The 17,587-nt window shown below is 48.3% G+C and overlaps 1 long non-coding RNA gene across 1 annotated transcript; it reads right to left on the bottom strand.

Moving 5' to 3' along the window:
- Positions 1–11,980: 11,980 nt before the first annotated feature.
- LOC143664855 (uncharacterized) lies at positions 11,981–15,912 on the bottom strand. Its single transcript, XR_013166627.1, has 3 exons — positions 15,182–15,912; positions 14,576–14,801; positions 11,981–14,014 (listed from the first exon to the last, which is right to left on the bottom strand). It is a non-coding gene; the product is annotated as an uncharacterized LOC143664855 (long non-coding RNA).
- Between the last annotated feature and the right edge of the window lie 1,675 nt (positions 15,913–17,587).

The following is a 17,587-nucleotide window of genomic DNA, read 5'->3' as shown; positions in this document are numbered from 1 at the left end:
TTCTGTTCCTTCATCTTCTCAGATGAGTTATTTCATAGTTTTTGGTTACATGATTGTGAATCCATAAATAGTGTTCCCTGCTGAACCAGGTAGTGGGCTCTGCTTACTTTTTTCTTTGTTTTCCTGGAGTTGATATTTGCTTTGCTTTATTTATTTATTCATTTTTTACTTTTTTTTGCCAGATTACTTTTAAAAAAATTTTTAACATTTGTTATTGTGAAATATAACATATATGCAGAAAAGTGATAAATTTAGAAGTATAGTTTAACAAATTGCAAATTTCCAAGTTCCACCATTTCAGGTATTTCCTTCTAACTGTTCCAAGACACTAGAGACTAACGAGAAATACCAATATAGAAATTCATAGTCACAACCACTTGTTCAACGCTTTCTTCTCTGTTACAACTCCTCCCTCTCGCTTGGTCCTTCTCCCAATCCTCAGGGATATTTGGTCTTTTAGTTTGCTAGTCCTGCTAGAATGCAATGTACCAGAAGTGGAGTGGCTTTTATAAAGGGGATTTAAGTTACAAGTTTACAGTTCTAAGGCTATAAAAATGTCCAAAGTAAGGCATCCAGGGAAAGATACCTTGACTCCGAAGAAAGGTTCAGTGGCACGCGGGGTCTCCCTGTCAGCTGGGAGGGCACGTGGCTGGCAGCAGAGGTCCAGTGGTTTCCTCCCTAAGCATCTGTGGGCCTCACTGAGCTTCCCTGAGGCACAGCTCTGGGTTCTGGCTTGCTCAGCAGCTCATGGAAGGCACGTGGTGACGTCTGCTGGGCTCTTCTCCCAGCTTCTGGTTTCAGATGACCCTCTCAGGTCCTGGGGGTCCTTCTGGCATTTTCCTCTTCATCTCCAAGGGTCTGTGTGTGAGCTTTCTCCAAAGTGTTTTCTCTTTTGAAGGAATCTGGTGAAGTAATCAAGACTCACCTGGAATGGGCTGTGTCACACTTCATTGGAAATAATATAACCAAAAGTTTGCACCCACATTTGGGTGTCACATCTCCATGGGAAAAACCTAATCAAAAGGTGTCACCCTACAATATTGGATCAGGATTAAAAGAGCATGGCTGCTCCAGCAAGACTGGGTTAGGTTTCAAATAACATGGCTTTTCCGGGGTGCACGACAGGTTCAGACCAACACATTTGGGCAATGACCATTTTAACTTCTTCATGGTGAAAAGGATTGTTGATATTATGGAGCAGGGGGGATGCAACTGGCTGATGGTTTTGGAGAGACTGGTAACTCTGGGTTTCAGAGTTTATCTGTCCTAGAAACTGCCTGGAGGTTTTAGGTTTCTGAAAAATAATGAGTGAAATTTTATAGAGTCTCAGATAGAGCTTGGGGTATTCTTTAGGGCTTTCAGGAATACTGTTGGTTCGGGGTTGGCATATAGTGGTAATTAGCAATATCTAAGTGAAACTTGCATAAGAGCAGCCTCCAGAATAACCTCTCAACTCAGTTTGATCTCTCTTAGCTACCAATACCTTATTTTGTTAGAATTCTTTTCCTCCTTTTGCTCAGACAGGCATTGTTGATCCCACGGTGCCAGGGCCAGGCTTATCCCTGGGAATCATGTCCCATGTTGCTAGAGAAACTGTCAGCCCTGGACATCATGTCTTATGTCGGGGGGAGGGTGTGCTGGTTTGAAATTATTATGTACCCCAGAAAGCCATATTTTCTTTCCTAATCCAATTTTGTGGGGGCAGACCTATTGTTTAGGGTGGAAACTATGATTGGATTGTTTCCATGAAGATGTGACCCACCTAACTGGGGTGTGCGACTTTTTAATTAAATGGAGATGTGACTCCACTCATTCAAGGTGGGTCTTGATGAATTTACTGAAGTCCTTTAAAAGGGGAAATATTTTGGAGAAAACACAGTTGCTTCAGAACTGACAAAGACGCAGACATTTGGAGATGCTTGGGGCACCGACAGAAAGAGCAGATGCCAAGACAGTGCATTTGGAGATGCAGAGCCCAGCAGGTGTTACCACCCGTGAGAGCCCAGCGCTGTGTCCTGGAGGAGCTAACTGAAGGCCACAGACACTCAGAGAGGAAGCCACTGGCATCAGAAGCTGGAAGCAATGGAACCAGGAATAAGGACCAGCAGACGCCAGCCAGTGCCTTCCCACATGACAGACGTCAGCCTTTCTTGAGTCGAGCTATCTTTACCTGGATGCCTTAGTTTGGACATTTTTATGGCCTTAGAACTATAAACTTGTAACTTAATAAATTCCCTTTTTAAAAAGCTGTTCCATTCCCAGATTGTGCTCTGGCAGCATTCAATGCACTAAAATAGAGGGTACTAAGTTCACTTGCAGATTTGGGCTGAGGGAGAGAGAGGCCCATCTGAGCAACAAAAGAGGTTCTCTGGAAGTGATTCTTAGGCATAATTATAGGTAGGCTTAGCTTCCCCATTATAGAAATAAGTTTCATAAGAACAAACCTCAAGATCAAGGGTTTGGTTTATTAACTTGGGAGTCTCTAATGCTTGAGAGAGTATCAGGATTTTTTTCTGCGGTGTAGAAGTTTAACAGTTCCATATTTTTTCTCCAGTCCCTCAAGAGACTTTGTCAATGCTTTTTAATTATCTGCCCAACACACTCTAGAATGGACCAGGGTATTATATTAAGCTATCCAGAATTACAAGGTCTCATTCCCAATTCTAGCCTCCATGTGTTTAAGTTGTTTAAATTAACTGGGCAGCAAGATTAAGTTAGATTGTGTGCAACAGAAAATTTAAGTTTTGGACAAAATAAGCATCTCTTCCTTCAGTCTCATACAGTAGGTGAAGTTCTAAAATATAGATAATGTCACCCTTACTTTGTATTCTGATTTACCTTAGTCCCAACCCAATAGGCTTCGTTCTTACCTCTAATTAAAGTCTGATTTCCTTTTTTGGTTTCTTTCTAACAGTTGTATCTAGCAATGCTGACTCTCAGAGCTACTGGATCCAGCTGAGTCTTAGTTGTCACAAGTGCCCAAAGCGCCAGGAAAATGCCAGGTTACACACACAGAGCCCAGCATCTCAGAATCTAGAAATAACACTTAAAGCTCAGGAATAAATGTGACTGCTGTAAGAGCTTACAATCTAGGCCCCAATTTTCTTATAAGTATTTTCTAAAAAGACAATCTTTTTTTGTTTCTGGCTTATTTTGCTCAGCATGTCCTCGTGGTTCATTCACCTCCTTGCCTGCCTCATGACTTCATTCCTTTCCATAGCCACAACATTCCATCATCTGTCTACACCACGGCTGACCTTTCTACATCTCAGTCATATATGTATCCTTCAGCCACCTCCATCCGTTGGGCATCGTGGATCATGCTGCCATGGATTTTGGTGTGCAAACGTCTATTTGAGTCCTTGCTTTCAGTTCTGCTGAGTATGTTCCTAGTAATGGGATTGCCTAATCCTGTGACGACCCTATATTTAGCCTCCTGTGGATACTACGTTCCCCTCCAGAGGGTCTGCCCCATTCCACTTCCCTCCCAACACTGATTAGGTGTACGTCTCTCCACGTCTTCTCTGGCACTTCATCTTTCTGTTTACATACTTTGAATCTGCAGATTTTGTTGCGATATATTCACAGCACATATTCTATCCAAAATAAACCATCAGTGTTTCTCTCTGAGGAGTCTCAGTTAGCAGTACAATCATCATCACTCTCAATTTTAGACAATTTTCGTTGCTCCAAAGAGAAAAGTACCAGGTAGACATACCCACACCAAAGAGAAAACCCCAAACACCCCATAACTCTTATCCTGTCAAATATTTACCTCTAGTATTGCCGCGGTTCTACTGATGTATTCCTGTTAATATAAAGCATGGTACGCCATAGGTAGTTTTCCCATATAACCCTCCGTTATTAACTTCTTGTACAAGTGTCATACCTTTGAAGTAGTTCATGCAAGAACTCGTATTTGTAGTGTTAATCGGCTCTAAGAACCCCTTTCAATCATATTCACCTTCTCAGGCACTATTACTTATAATCCCACTAACGTACTACCAACACCTCTACCTAGTCCCATACATTTAAGATCAGTCTCGTTAACAAGCCCGTACATAGTAGGTACCTGCTCCCCTTCTCTAGCCCATCTCTAGGTCTCCTGTATTCTACCTTTTAAGAGTCTGAGTTTACCTTTTCTACAGGGTTCATATTAATGAAGTCGTATTATAGTTTTTATCCTTTTGTGTTGGACTTATTTCACTCAGCATTATGTCCTCAAGGTTCATCCATCTTGTCACGTGCTTCAGGACGTCATTTTGTCTTACTGCTGCATAATAGTCCATCGTGTGTGTACACACCACATTTTGTTTATTCACTCGTCTGTTGATGGGCATTTGGATTGTTTCCATCTCTTGGCAATTGTGAACAATGCTGTTATGAACTCAGTGTGCAAATGTCTGTTTGTGTCACTGCCCTCAGCTCTTCTGGGTCTACACCAAGTATTGATATTGCCAGGTCATAGGGCAACCCAATATTTAGTTTTCTGAGGGATCGCCAAACTGCCTTCCACAGCGGCTGCACCATTGTACATTCCCACCAGCAGTGAAGAAGGGTTCCAATTTCTCCACATCCTCGCCCACATTCGTGGTTTCCTCGCTTTATTTTTTAATTTTCTGGGTTTGCTCTGCGCCCAGAGCTAATTCCTCCACATCTTCCCACAGCTTTCACCCAGCCAACTGCCCCCCCACAGCCCATCAGCTCCAGGCTTCCCTGGCAGGTGGGCAGAGTTTTCTACCTCCTTTGCATTGTCTGCATGGCCCCTTCTCAGCTCCTGCAGCCACGACAGAAGCCCGGCCCCAGAGCCCACTTGGGAAAGGGCCCATGACCTCAATCTGTCTGCCCTGGCCTGGACCCTGGTCCTCGCCGGCGGCCTGGCCCCATCTTGCTCAGCCTTGGTTCCCACTCGCATCCTGGCTTCGCCTCCAGCCCTGCAGAGCTTCCTTTCTTGTGCATTTCTACAAGCATTGAAAAGGCTCAAGAATTTATCCAGGTGTGTCTGTGCGTGCGCTCACAAGGGCCCTGGGCACCCAGTTCTCTCCACCTCACCCGAAGGTGCAGCAGGTGCCTGGAACCCTGCCCGGGTCCCCTCAGGCCCGACCTCCCAGGCCCAGCCACGGGACCCTCTCCAGCCAGGGCGCAGCAGGCAGAACAGGAGAGAATTCCTGACCTTCCTGTAACAGTCTTTGAAATAAGTTTGTATTTTGAAGGAATCTTGCGGGAAAGCGCCAAGAACAGGGCAGGAAGGTTTTCCCCAGAAGCACTGGAGTACAAGTTGCCGAAAGGACGTGCCATCACAGGTCCCCTAACAGGACATCGTCTTCTGCAGCCCCGCGCCAGCCGGCACAGCCAGGACGGTGGGTCGAACCGTGTTCCCAGAAAGACGTGTTCAAGTCCCAACCCTGATCCCGATCCTGTCCATGGAAATAGGGTCTCCGAGGACGTCAGGAGCTAAGATGAGGCCAGCTGCAGTGGGGCGGGCCCTGACCCCGTGGGACCGGGGACTCTTTAGGGAGGGACACGTAGGGACCGGGCCTGGCCCCCGGGAGACGTCCCCAAGCGGAGAGCTCACAGCCGGCCACAGCGGGCGCTGGCAGAGGGTTGGAGTGGGTGTTCCTGCGGACGCAGGGGGCACTTTTGTCCTGGCAGCCCTAGGAGACAGGGCAGCTGAGAAAAGCTGTGGACGAGGGCACTGCTATCCGGCGCTTAGACCCGCCCACCTCTTTCCAGGGGTCCCAATACCACCTTCTCCAGCAGAATTCCAGCCCAGGGCCGCCCAGGCACTGGTGCGTCTCTCCACCTCCTTCTGCCTAGAGCATTTCCCAGGCTTTCCTCGGCCTCCACGGCCCCAACAGGCCAGTGGCCTTGGAGAACGTCCCTCCATTTGGGTTTGCCTGCAGTGTCGCCACGCTCAGCCCCATGCAGGCTATGAGTCCTGGGCAGTAAGGCCACAGGGGGGACACCGTGTCCTTCTCCTTCCCTCCTATCCCGGAACACAGGATTCTGATTGATCCAACCTTATGGGTTGCATTGTGTCCCCCCAAAAGACCACATTCAACCCCTCAGCCCCAAACTTGAACAGGGCCTTACCAGAAACTGGGTCTTTGAAGATGTGATGAGTTAAGTGGAGCCACCCAGGGTTAGGGGGGCCTGGGACCGACAGGACTGGGGGCCAGGCATGATGGGGAGGAGTGACTGGTGGGACGGGGTGGCTGTGCTGCTGCCACAAGACAAGGCATGCTGAGGATGCCTGGAGAAGTGAGGAAGACTTCCCTAAGGGTTCCAGAGCGAGCCTGGCCCTGCTGACACCTGCCTTTGGGCCGTGCAGGCCCCCAAGCTGCAAGGCCTGCAGACGTATTGCTTCAAGCTACCCCGTGTGCAGCCCTTTGCCTGGGCGGCCCCAAGGGTGACACAGTCAGTCACAGGGGCCATTCAGCTCGATGGTGCACCCAAGGCCTGGGAGATACTTTATGCAACAGCCTTTTCTCATCACACTTTCAATGTCTTCACATATGTATCTGTGTGGACTCGTGGTGCCCTATTTTTCACCATGGTTGAAACCGACTGCTACCATTATCATCTCTGATGTGACCAGTGAGTCCCTTCAGGATAGCTTCTGTGTCCATTTTTGTTTTAAATTTGTACTGGGGTAACATTTATAGAACATAAAGTTCCCCGTTTAAACCACTTTCAAGTGTACAATTCAGTGGTATTAACCACGCACATGAGGCTCTGCTGCCATCACCACCATTCATTACAAAACCTTCCCATCATCCCAAAAAGAAATTCTGTGCCCTTTAGGCATTGACTCTCCATTCTCTTCTGTGTCCTTTTGAGAAGCCATCACCATTCTTCTGTTAAAAATTTATTTAATTATGGTAAAATACGCAAAACAAAAGTCATTTCAAGTGGACACTTCTTTGTCACCAAGTACATTGCCAAGACTGTGTAGCTTCCACCACTGTTTCCAGGCCATTCTCATCATCTGAAACCTCAGCTCACACTCATTCAGTGGTAACTTCCCTTCCCCTCTCCGGTAACCATGACTGTGCTTTCTAAGTGTTTCATAGCAAAGAAATCACGCGCCATTTGCCCTTTTGTGTCTGGACTTATTTCACTCAATGTTCATCCACAGCGTAGCATTTGCCAGCCTTCCCCTTCTTTTTACGACCGAATAATGTTCCATTGTATGGACAGGTCACATTTTGCTTATCCATTCTTCTGTTGGACACGTGGGTTGCTTCCACATTTTGGCTATCGTGAATATTGTTGTGATGAACTCGGGTGTACATATATTGGTCCAAGCTCTTGCTTTCAATTCTTTTGGGTATGTACCCAGGAGTGGGATTGCCAGGTCATGTGATAATTCTACCTGTAATTTTCTGAGGAATCACCAAACTATTTTCCATAGCAGCTGCACGTTTTTCATTCTCACCAACAATGGTCGAGGGTTCCTGTTTCTCTATATCTTCACCAGCACTTGTTATTTTCAGTTTTGTCGGTATACAGCCATCATAGTGGGGAGGGGGGGTGGTATCTTGTAGTTTTAATTTGCATTTTTCTAATGGCTAATGGCGTCGGGTGTCTTTTCATATACTTATTGGTCATTCGAATGTCATCTTTGGAAATGTCATTCATATCCTTAGCTCATTTTTAAATTGGGTTCTTTGTCTTTTTTTGTTGTGTTGTGAGAATTCTTTATATATTCTCAGCATTAAACCCTTATCAGAGATACAGTTTCCAAATATTTTCTCCCATTTTGCAGGTTGTCTTTTCACTTTCTTGCTGATGTCCTTAGATGCACAAAAGTTTTTAATTTTTATGATGTCCCATTAATCTATTTTTTTCTTTTGTTGCTCATGCTTTGGGGGCAAGTCTAAAAATCCATTCCCTACAATAAGGTCCTGAAGATGTTTACCTATGTTTTCCTGCAAGATTTTTTTTATATATATACTATTAGCTCTTCTATTTCGGTCTTGGATCCATTTTGAATTAATGTTTGTATATGTAGAGAGGTAGGGGTCCACATTCATTCTTTCACATGTTGATTTCCAGCTGTCCCACCATCATTTGTTGAAGAGACTATTCTTTCCCCATTGAATGGACTTGGCACCATTGTTGAAAATCAACTGGCTATAGATGTGTGGTTTTAATTCTGGATTCTTAATTCTATACCATTGGTCTATATGTGTCCTTATGCCAGTACCACACTGTTTAAATTACTGTAGCTCTGTAGTAAGGTTGTTTATTTTTTAGTAGTAAGTTTTGAAACCAGGAAGGTTTTTTTTTTTTTTTAATATTGTTTTGGCTATTTAAGGTCCCTGACAATTCTATATCAATTTGATGAGTAGTTTTTCCATTTCTGCAAACAAGCCTGCTAAAATTTTGATAGGGATTGCATTGAGACTGTGTTAGGCAGAATAATCATTCTAACAATAGTGAGATTTCCAAATCGAGAATATGAGATATCTTTCCACTTATTTGGATCTTTGAAAATCTCTTTCAGCAATTTTTATAGTTTTCAGTGTACTAGTCTTTCATCTCGGTTGAATTTACGTCTAGGTATTTCATTTGTTTAGATGCTATTGTAGATGTAATGGTTTCCTTGATTTCCTTTTCAGATTTTCGTTATGGTGTATGGGAACTCAGCTGATTTCTGTGTGTTTAGCTTGAATCCTGCAACTTTGCTTAATTACTTGGTTGGTTCTAGTAGCTTTCTTGTGAATTCTTTGGGATTTCCTGTCTATAGGGTCATGTCATCTGTGAATAGGGGTAACTTTACTTATTCTTTTCCAATTTGGATGCCTTTTATTTCTCTTTCATGCCTGGTTGTTCTGTGTAGAACTTCCGGTACAATATTGAATAACGGTGGTGGCGGTAGGCAGCCTTGTCTTGTTCCTGATCTTAGGGGGAAGATCTCCATCTTTCACCATGGAATATGATATTTGCCATGGGTTTTTCATAAATGTCCTTTATCATGTTGAGAAAGTTTTCTACTCTTCCTAGTTTACTGGGCTTTTTAATCCTGAAAAGACATTATACTTTGTCAAATGCTGTTTCTGTGACTATTGAGATGACTATATTTTAAAATGTTTTTCTTCATTCTATTTCTGTGGTATATTTCATTGATTGATTTTCTTATGTTGAACCATCCTTGCACTCATGGAATAAATCCCACTTGGCCATGGTGTAAAATCCTTCTAATATACTGTTGGGTTCTGTTTGCCAGTAAGTTTTGCATCTATATTCATAAGGGATCTAGGTCTAAAATTTTCTTTTCATGGACAGTGTTTATCTGCTTTGGCAGGACTGGCCTCATAGAATGAGTTAGGAAGCAATCCATCTTCTTCCACTTCTTAGAAGAGTTTGAGAAGGATGGGTGATAAATCTTCTTTAAATGTTTGATTTAATTCAGCAGTGAAACCAGCTGGTCCTGGACTTCGTTTGTGGGTTCGTGATTCAATTTCTGTACATGCTACATGTATGTTGAGATTTTCTATTTTCTCTTGCATCAGAATAGGTAATTTGTATGTTTCTAAGAACTTGTCCATTTCATTTAGGTTTTCTAATTTCTTGGCATATAATTGTTCATACTTCCATTTTATAATCCCTTTGTGTGTGTGTGTGTGGGTGGGTGCATAGTCCAGGAATAGAACCCAGGTCTCCTGCATGGAAGGCGAGCATTCTACCACTGAAACCTGTGCCCCCTTATAATCCTTTTTATTTCTTGAAGGTCAGTAGTAATTTCACTTTCATTCCTGAATTTAGTTATTTATGTCCTCTCTCAAAGAGGCTAAAGTGTTGTCAATTTTATTGATCTTTTAAAAAACCAACTTTTGGTTGTGTTGATTCTATTCTGTTCTCTATTTCATTTATCTCTGCTCTAATCTTTATTATTTCCTTCCTTCCCCTAACTTTGGGTTTGGGTTTAGTTTGCTCTTCTTGTGCTAATTCCTTCAGGTATGACATTACGTTATTGATTTGTGATCTTATTTTTTAATGTAGGCATTTAGAGCTATATGTTTTCCCTCTGGGCACTGCCTTTGCTACAGCCCATAAGTTCTGGAATGTTGCACCTTAGTTTTTGATTGTCTGAGATTATTTCCTAATTTCCCTTGTGATCTATCCTTTGACTCATTCATTGATTAATAGCATTTTAATTTCCATATATTTGTACATTTTCCAGTTTTCCTTCAGTGTTGATTTGTAGATGAATTCAATTATGGCCCAAGAAGATACTTTGTATTAGTTTAAAAATTTATTAAGATTTTAAAATTTAGTAGATTGAAATGTTAGTGATCAATGAATGGGAGAATAAGGGGTATGGTATGTATAAATTTTTTTTTCTGTTTTCTTTTTATTTCTTTTTCTGAATTGATGCAAATGTTCTAAGAAATGATCATGATGATGAATATACAACTATGTGATAAAAAAAGAATGTTGATATTGTCTGTTGATTGGTTTATTAATAAAAAAAAGATTTTATTTGTGACCTAGCATGTGGTCTGTCCTGGAGAATGTTTCACGTGTCCTTGGGAAAATGTGTCTGCGCTTGTGGGTGGAGTTTTATATCTCTATCTATTAGTTCTAATTGATTAATAGTGTTGTTTAAGTCCTTCATTTCCTTTTTGATCTTCTGCTTAGATTTTCCAATAATTATTGAAAGTGGTGTATTGAAGTCTCCAACTATAACTGTGGGACTCTATTTCTCTCTTCAGTCTGTCAACTTTTGCTTCATATATTTTGGGTCTCTGTTGTGAGATTCATATATGTTTATAATCATTACATATTCTCACTGGATTAAACCTTTTTACAAACCTACAATATCCTTCTTTATCTCTTGTAACCTTTTTTTTTTTAACTTAAATTCTATTTTGTCTGAGAATAATCTGCCACTTTGGCTCTCTTTTGATTACTATCTGCACAGAATATCTTTTTCAGTCCTTTCTCATTCAATTTCTTTGTGTTTCTGTACGTAAATGAGTCTCTTGTAGACAACATACAGATGGACCATGCTTTTTTCATCCTATCTGTCAATCTCTGCCTTTTAATAGGGGAATTTAATCCATTGACACTTGAGGTAATTACTGAGCATGTAGGATTTACTTCTGCCATTCAGCCATATGTTTCCTGCATGTCCCCTATGTTTTTTATTCCTCAGTGACTCCATTTCTGCCTTTTTTATATTTAGTTTCTTCTTTCCATACCATTTGGATTCCCTCATGGCTCTGAGTTCCTGTCAGTGTTCTTTGTTGCAGCCGGAAGCACTCCCATTAGCATTTACTATAGGGCAATCTTCTGCTAGTAAATTCGGGTTTTGTATATATAAATGTCAGCTCCTCCTTCATTTTTGAAAGGTAATTTTGCCACATACAGAATTCTTGGTTGACAGGTTTAATTTCTTTAATGACTTTAAATATGCTTTCCCACTGTCTTCTGACCTCCACAGTTTCTGATGAGCAACCTGCTGTTACTCTGATCGGGGACCCTTGTGCGTGGCCAGAACGTGTCTCGGTGTGGATACCTTAGAGTCTATCCTTCTCGGATAGACTTGAGTTTCCTGGAAATGGATATTCATGTCTTTCATCAGACTGGGGAATTTTTCTGCTGTCATGTCTTCTCATACGTTTTCTACCTGTTTCTCTCTCGTGCTTGTGGGACTCTGATGATGCATATGTTGGTTTGCTCGATGGTGAGCACATGCCACTCATGTTCTGTTCATTTTTTTCATTTCTGCTTCTTCCACTGGATACTTTCGATTACCTTATTTTCAACTTCCCTGACGCTTCCTTCTATCCATTCAAATGTGCTGCTGAATCCATCAATGAGTTTGGCATTTTAATCACTATACTTTGCCCTGCAAAATTTGTTCAGTTCCTTTTTCTTTCTTTCTTTTTTTTTTTTTTTTTGGTATTCTGTATAGTTGGGGTCAGATCTCATTCTTTTTCCATGTGAGTATCCCATTATTGCAGCAGTATTTTTTTTTTTTTTTTGGAAGGGCACGGGCTGGAATTTGAACCCAGCTCTCCCGCATGGCAGGCAAGAATTCTACCACCGAATGTTTAGTTCCTTTTTATAATTTTTACCTCATTATTTTGCTCAGACATCATTTTCCTAATTTCATTTAGCTCTTTGTACATGGATTCCTTTAGCCATTGCATATGTTAAGATGGTTGATTTTAATGTTTTACTAATAGTCCCGATGCACAATCATTTCTCAAGAACAGTTTCTGGCAAATTCCTTTTTGCTCGTGGGTGAGCCACACTTTCCTGTTTTGTGTGTTTTGCAATTTTTTCTGTTGAGAACTGGACATCCTGAGTATTACGTTGTTATAACTCTGGAAAGCTAGTTCTCCACTCCTCTGGGATTGCAGAGCTTTTTCTTGTTTTTGTTGAGGGCTGGAGCTGTCAATTTGTGACTTTTCCAAACTGTTTTTGTTCCCAAATGGCAAGTGGAAAGTATCAAGAGGGGGTAAAAAAATAAAAGGTATTACCTCTTTAAGAACCCTCTGTTGCTTTTCCTTAACTGGGTTTGGAACCATGGCTGCCCTTGGAGTCAGTTCCTCATAATCTGGAGTAGCTGATCCAAAGCAGTGCTCAGCTATCATACCATCCTCCCCCAGGTTTGCAGGAAGAGGTCCTTAGAGCCCACTGCCGCGACCACGCAGTTGGGGGGTGGAGGATGTTAGTCAATGCAGGGAGGTGAAATCCACCAGTACTTACTGCTCCTTACTGGTCCCTTCCAGCGCTTCCCCGGATGCTGCAGTGTTCCATGATTCCAGAGTTCCAAAAGCGTTGGTTCAGACAGTCCTGCCAGTACTATGGTTGCTTTGGTGGCAAGACTGATTCCTGGGGCTTCCTACTGTGGTGTCTTCCACAATCCTCCTCCCCTATTATTCTTTGAGGCTTTCCTTATTTCACAGCTCAGTAAGATGCTACAGGCGCTTTGTGGACGTTCCCTGCCCACCTCTGGAATCGGCCACATCTCCAAAGAGTTCTGGTTCATTTTAGTGGAGAGTGGTATTTAGAAGACAAGGTCTGGGTTCTCAGGGGGCTCACCACTGTTGGGGTGTCTCTGCTCACAGGCCCTCTCAGTGGCTAAAGTCAGGAATTTTATATATAGATATGTTTATAAACACGTTACATCTATAACTCTTGTATATTAATTTATGTGCGTACAGATACAGCCCATCCCACACAATACCACAACACTCATTCTAGCACTATCCCTTCCAGTATATATATTTAAGAGGCTTTATTTTTTAGAGCAGTTTTAGGTTTATAGAAATTTGTGCAGAAAGTATGGAATGTTCCCATTCAACCCCTCCGCACCCAGTTTCTGCCGTTATTAACTTTTTTTTTTTTAGTCCTTTGTGTACTTGGTTCATGCTTTTTTTTTAAATTACATGGGCAGGCACTGGGAATCGAACCCGGGTCCTCTGGCATGGCAGGCGAGCATTCTTGCCTGCTGATCCACCGTAGCCCACCCTGCCGTTGTTAACTTTTGTTTGCATGCAGGTGTTACATTTGTTACTATTGCTGAAAAACTATTGATACATGATTATGAACTAGAGCCTATAGTTCACATTAGGGGTCACTTTTTTTTTATTAATTAAAAAAATTAACAACAAACAAAACATTATATCATTCCATTTTACATATATAAGGGGTCACTCTTAATCTGCAGTTCTCTGGGTTCTGACCAACCTATTACGTCATGGACTCACATCACAGTGTCCTACAGAATCGTTTCACCCCCCTAAAAATCTCCTGTGCTCCCCTCTTCACCCCACCCCCTCCCCAAACCCTTGTCAACCACTGAGCTTTTAACTATCTCTGTAATTCTGCCTTTTCCAGATTGTCACAGTTGGAATTAGGTGGACTGCCTTCTTTTATTTAGCAACATACACTTAAGGTTCCTTCATGTGTTTTTCTGGCTTGATAAAGCTCATTTATTTTTGTAGCTGAATAACATTCTCTCATGGATGCACCAGTTTGCTTCTCCATCCACCTGAAGAAAGGCACCTCAGTTGCTTCCAGTTTGGGGTAGTTAGGAATAAAGCCGCTGTAAACTTTTTTTTTTTTTTACAAAAAAGCCGCAAGTTTTTGTGTGACATTTTCATTTTTTTCCCCATCTTTATTAGTGAGAAGGCTGACTCTTGCTACCTTAATGCAGTCACTCATTTCATCAACCCCACCCCACACGATGTCCCCCCCCCCGCCCCCTACTCCACACAAGGCTCCCCCAGGCCCCCCACTCCACTTGATGTCCCCTCAGGCCCCCCAGTCATCCACTTACCCCCTTAGCTCTCCCACCCCCTCTCTGACATCTCACTCTGGCTGCCCCCTGGGGGGTCCACTCTGAGGCAGGAGCCGCACATGGGTCCCCCGAGTTCCCAGTGGGAGCTGGCTTTGTAACACAGTCCCTCCCTTCCTTGGACCCCGACCTGAATGTCCTGGGATCAGCTCCCAAGGAAACTACCTGTTCTCAAATCTTTGTCTTGGGGTCTGGTCTTGGGGAACCCAACCTGAGACACAAGTCTTCTCTAAATTTCTATCAAACTCATGTTACCTGAGTAACGTTGTTCTTTTTAATTTAAGGTCTTGGCACAGTCTTTTCGCACTTCCCTGACGGTGGCAAAGAATGCGCCAGGCTGCTATAGGAGTTTTCTTTCTGCTTCCCCAGGTCACAGGGTGACGACAAGGCGGAGGAGTAGAGCTGATCCATGGGGGGAGTTCCCTCTGTTGGGCTGGGGGGTCTCTTCGTGCATTCCAACAGCTGGTCCTCCCAGGTGCCCCTGAGGTAAGGGTGGCCACTTCACTGCCAGCACCCCTGGTCACGTACCCTCATTTCTGGCTGGGATGGTGGGAACAGTCTCTACTCCCTGCTCCCAGGCTTCTCTCCCTTCCCTCTACCCAGAAACAGAGGGATCTCGACAAAAGGGAGTCTTCCTGCCATGTCTGAATCAAATTCCTGCCCCTCACTGGCCGCCACTTGGTCTCCCTTTCCCTTTTTGCCCACTTGGCATGCCAGCCACGTGGACCTCTTTTTTGTTCTCTGGATGTGCCAAGTCCATCCCTGCTTCTGGACCTCGGAGCCTCCTGCCCCCTGGCCACAAGGGCCTGGTCCCCTGCCACTGGCTCCCTGGGGGTCTCCCCTGCCAGGCCCAAAACTGACCTTGCCCCTTTGCTGTCTGTCTGCCAGCCACCAGTCTCCTGGAGTGTGGAAGCCATGGAAGGCAAGAACTCGGTTTCCCTCCTGCCTGTCCCAGCTCAGTGTCCGGCAGGAGGGTGAGTTCAGTAAGTTTGTGAACGACTCACAGCAAGCTGCCCCGCCGCCTTGGTGCAGCTACAGCTAGTGGATGCGGCCTGAGCTCGAGGGTGGCTGTGCCCGGGGGCTGCCCCTGTCCACTGTGGGGGCCTCGGGCACCGGCCTGGAAAGGGTTCAGTGGGCTGTCAGGGGCTGCGGATGAGGATGTCAGCGCGCACACCCAGGCTGCACTGAAAGGGCGGTGCAGAGAGGAAGTTGCAGACTGTTGCGGCCTAATGATGGGGTCCACTCCATGGGTGGGAGGGAGGCCAGGGATTCATGGCTGGGAGCCAACGGCCAAGCCCCAGGGGCACAAAGTTGGACCTGCAGGACACAGGTAGTTTGGTGGGTCCCGGGCAGCCCGTGGCGACCGGCGACCTCCGGCCCCACACCAGCCCAGCGGCTTCTGTGGAGGAAAGTGGGGAGGCCTGGCCTGTGGCAGGGAACAGGTGGGCAGGGGCCGTCACCAGCAAGTGGCCGCTGGCAGTCAAAGGCAGGCCAGCAGGTGGGAGGCCCCCTCCGGACTCAGAGGGAGGCTGGGCAGGGCCTTCCACCCGCTGACCTTGACGGGCGTGTTGAGGGGCTGGTGACCTGCGAAATCCAGCACTTCGGTGGAGAAGCCGCCAACGCCCCCGAGGCCCGCCCGGGCCCACCCGGTGCCCTCCCCGCGCCTTCCTCCACGGCCGCACTCCCGCCGGCGCCCCGCCCCGGGCCCACCCGGTGCCCTCCGTCCGCGCGCCTCCCGCGCCCCCTCCTCCACGGCCGCACTCCCGCCTGCGCCCGCCCGGGCCCGGCGCCGCCGCCCTGCCCGTGGGGGCCACGTGCGCGCCCTCGGGTGTCCGCCGCGGGCCCGAGGCTCAGCCCGCCCGGCACCAGGCCCCGCGCCGCCGCCCTGCCCCACGCGCGCGGGACGCGTCGCGCCACGTGCCGGGAGACCCGGGAGGCGGCAGGGACGGTCCGGGTCGCGGGGGGCCGCGGGCGAGAACAAGCTACGTCCCTGCCGCGGCGCAGAGGCCCCGGGCGCGTGGCGAAGACGGCGCGGGCCGGCCTCTCCCGCCCCTCGGCAGCATTGCGGTTGCGGCCGGGGCCAGTGTGGCTTTGGGGGGGCCGCGGCGGCGGCGGCCGCGGGGAGGGCGATTTCCCAGCCGCGCCGGAAGCGGCTTTGGCCGGAAGGGGGGAGTCTCCGGGGCGCCCCGGCCGCCTCAGCCGAGCGGGCGGGGCCGAGCGGAGACGGGCGGGCCCGAACGGGGCCGAGCGCCGCCGAGTAGAGCCGAGCGCCGCCGAGCAGGCCCGAGTGCGGCCGAGCCCCCGGCCGGCGGGCCCGCGGGCGGGGCGGGGGGAGCGCGAGTTCCTGGAAGAGCCGGCCCAGGGACTCGGTCACATTCTTGGCCGCCGGCCAGGGGCTGAGGCCGCCGCGCGGCAACAACAGCGCGGGGGCGGGGGCGCGCGGCGCGGGGCGGGGCCGGGGGCGGGGCCGGCGCGGCGGCGGCGTGAGCTCAGCGCGGGGGCGCGCAGTCCCTGCCGGAGCGAGCCGCCGGGAGGATGTGCGCCGAGCGCCCCGAGCCCCGCGCCGCCGCCGCCGCCGCCGCCGCCGCGCTCTGAGGCGCCCGCCGGCCACAGGCGCCTTCCGCCGCCCCGGAAGCCGCGCGGGCGGCGGGCGCGAGGCCGCGGAGCCGGCGGGCGGGCGGGCCGGCGCGGGGCGGGCCGGGCCGGGGCGGCGGGCGCGACGCGGCCGGTCAGCGCCGCCGGGACGAGCCGGGCGGGCGCCGCGCGGTGGGAGGAGCGGGGCGGCGGCGGCGGCGGCGGCGGCGCGCCGCGCGAGGACGGCCCGGCGGGCCCCGCGCCCGCGCCCCCGCTCCTCCCGGGCCCCGCGGCCGCGGCGATTCGCGCCTCGCGGCGCCGGCACCTGCCCGCGCGCCCCCCGCGAGGCCCGGGCCCGCGAGCGTTGGCGTTGGCGTTGGCGGCGCGCGCCGGGGCATGCCCCGCGCCTAGAGCCCGGGGGGCGCGCGGGGGGCGCGCGGGGGGCCCGGGCGGCGGCGGCGGGCGCGGCGCGGGGCGCGTGGATGTGGCGCCGGGCCCGGGCGGCGGCGGGCTCCAGCGGCGGGACCCCTTCGCCCCGCCGGCATTCCCCTTCGCGCCCCCGGGCGAGGTCGCGGCCGCAGCCGTGATCGGCCGGGAGCCGGCGGCGGGGGGCGGCCGGGGCCGGGGCCGCGGGCGCCGCCGGGGGGCGCGGGGCCGCGGGGGCCCGGGCGCGCGGGCGCGGGAGCGGCCGAG

The sequence above is a fragment of the Tamandua tetradactyla genome, chromosome 2 (assembly GCF_023851605.1).
Source record: "Tamandua tetradactyla isolate mTamTet1 chromosome 2, mTamTet1.pri, whole genome shotgun sequence".
NCBI classification, from domain to species: Eukaryota; Metazoa; Chordata; class Mammalia; order Pilosa; family Myrmecophagidae; genus Tamandua; species Tamandua tetradactyla.
The sequence above is the reverse complement of the archived record's forward strand: the minus strand, read 5'-3'. Positions and strand labels throughout refer to the sequence as shown.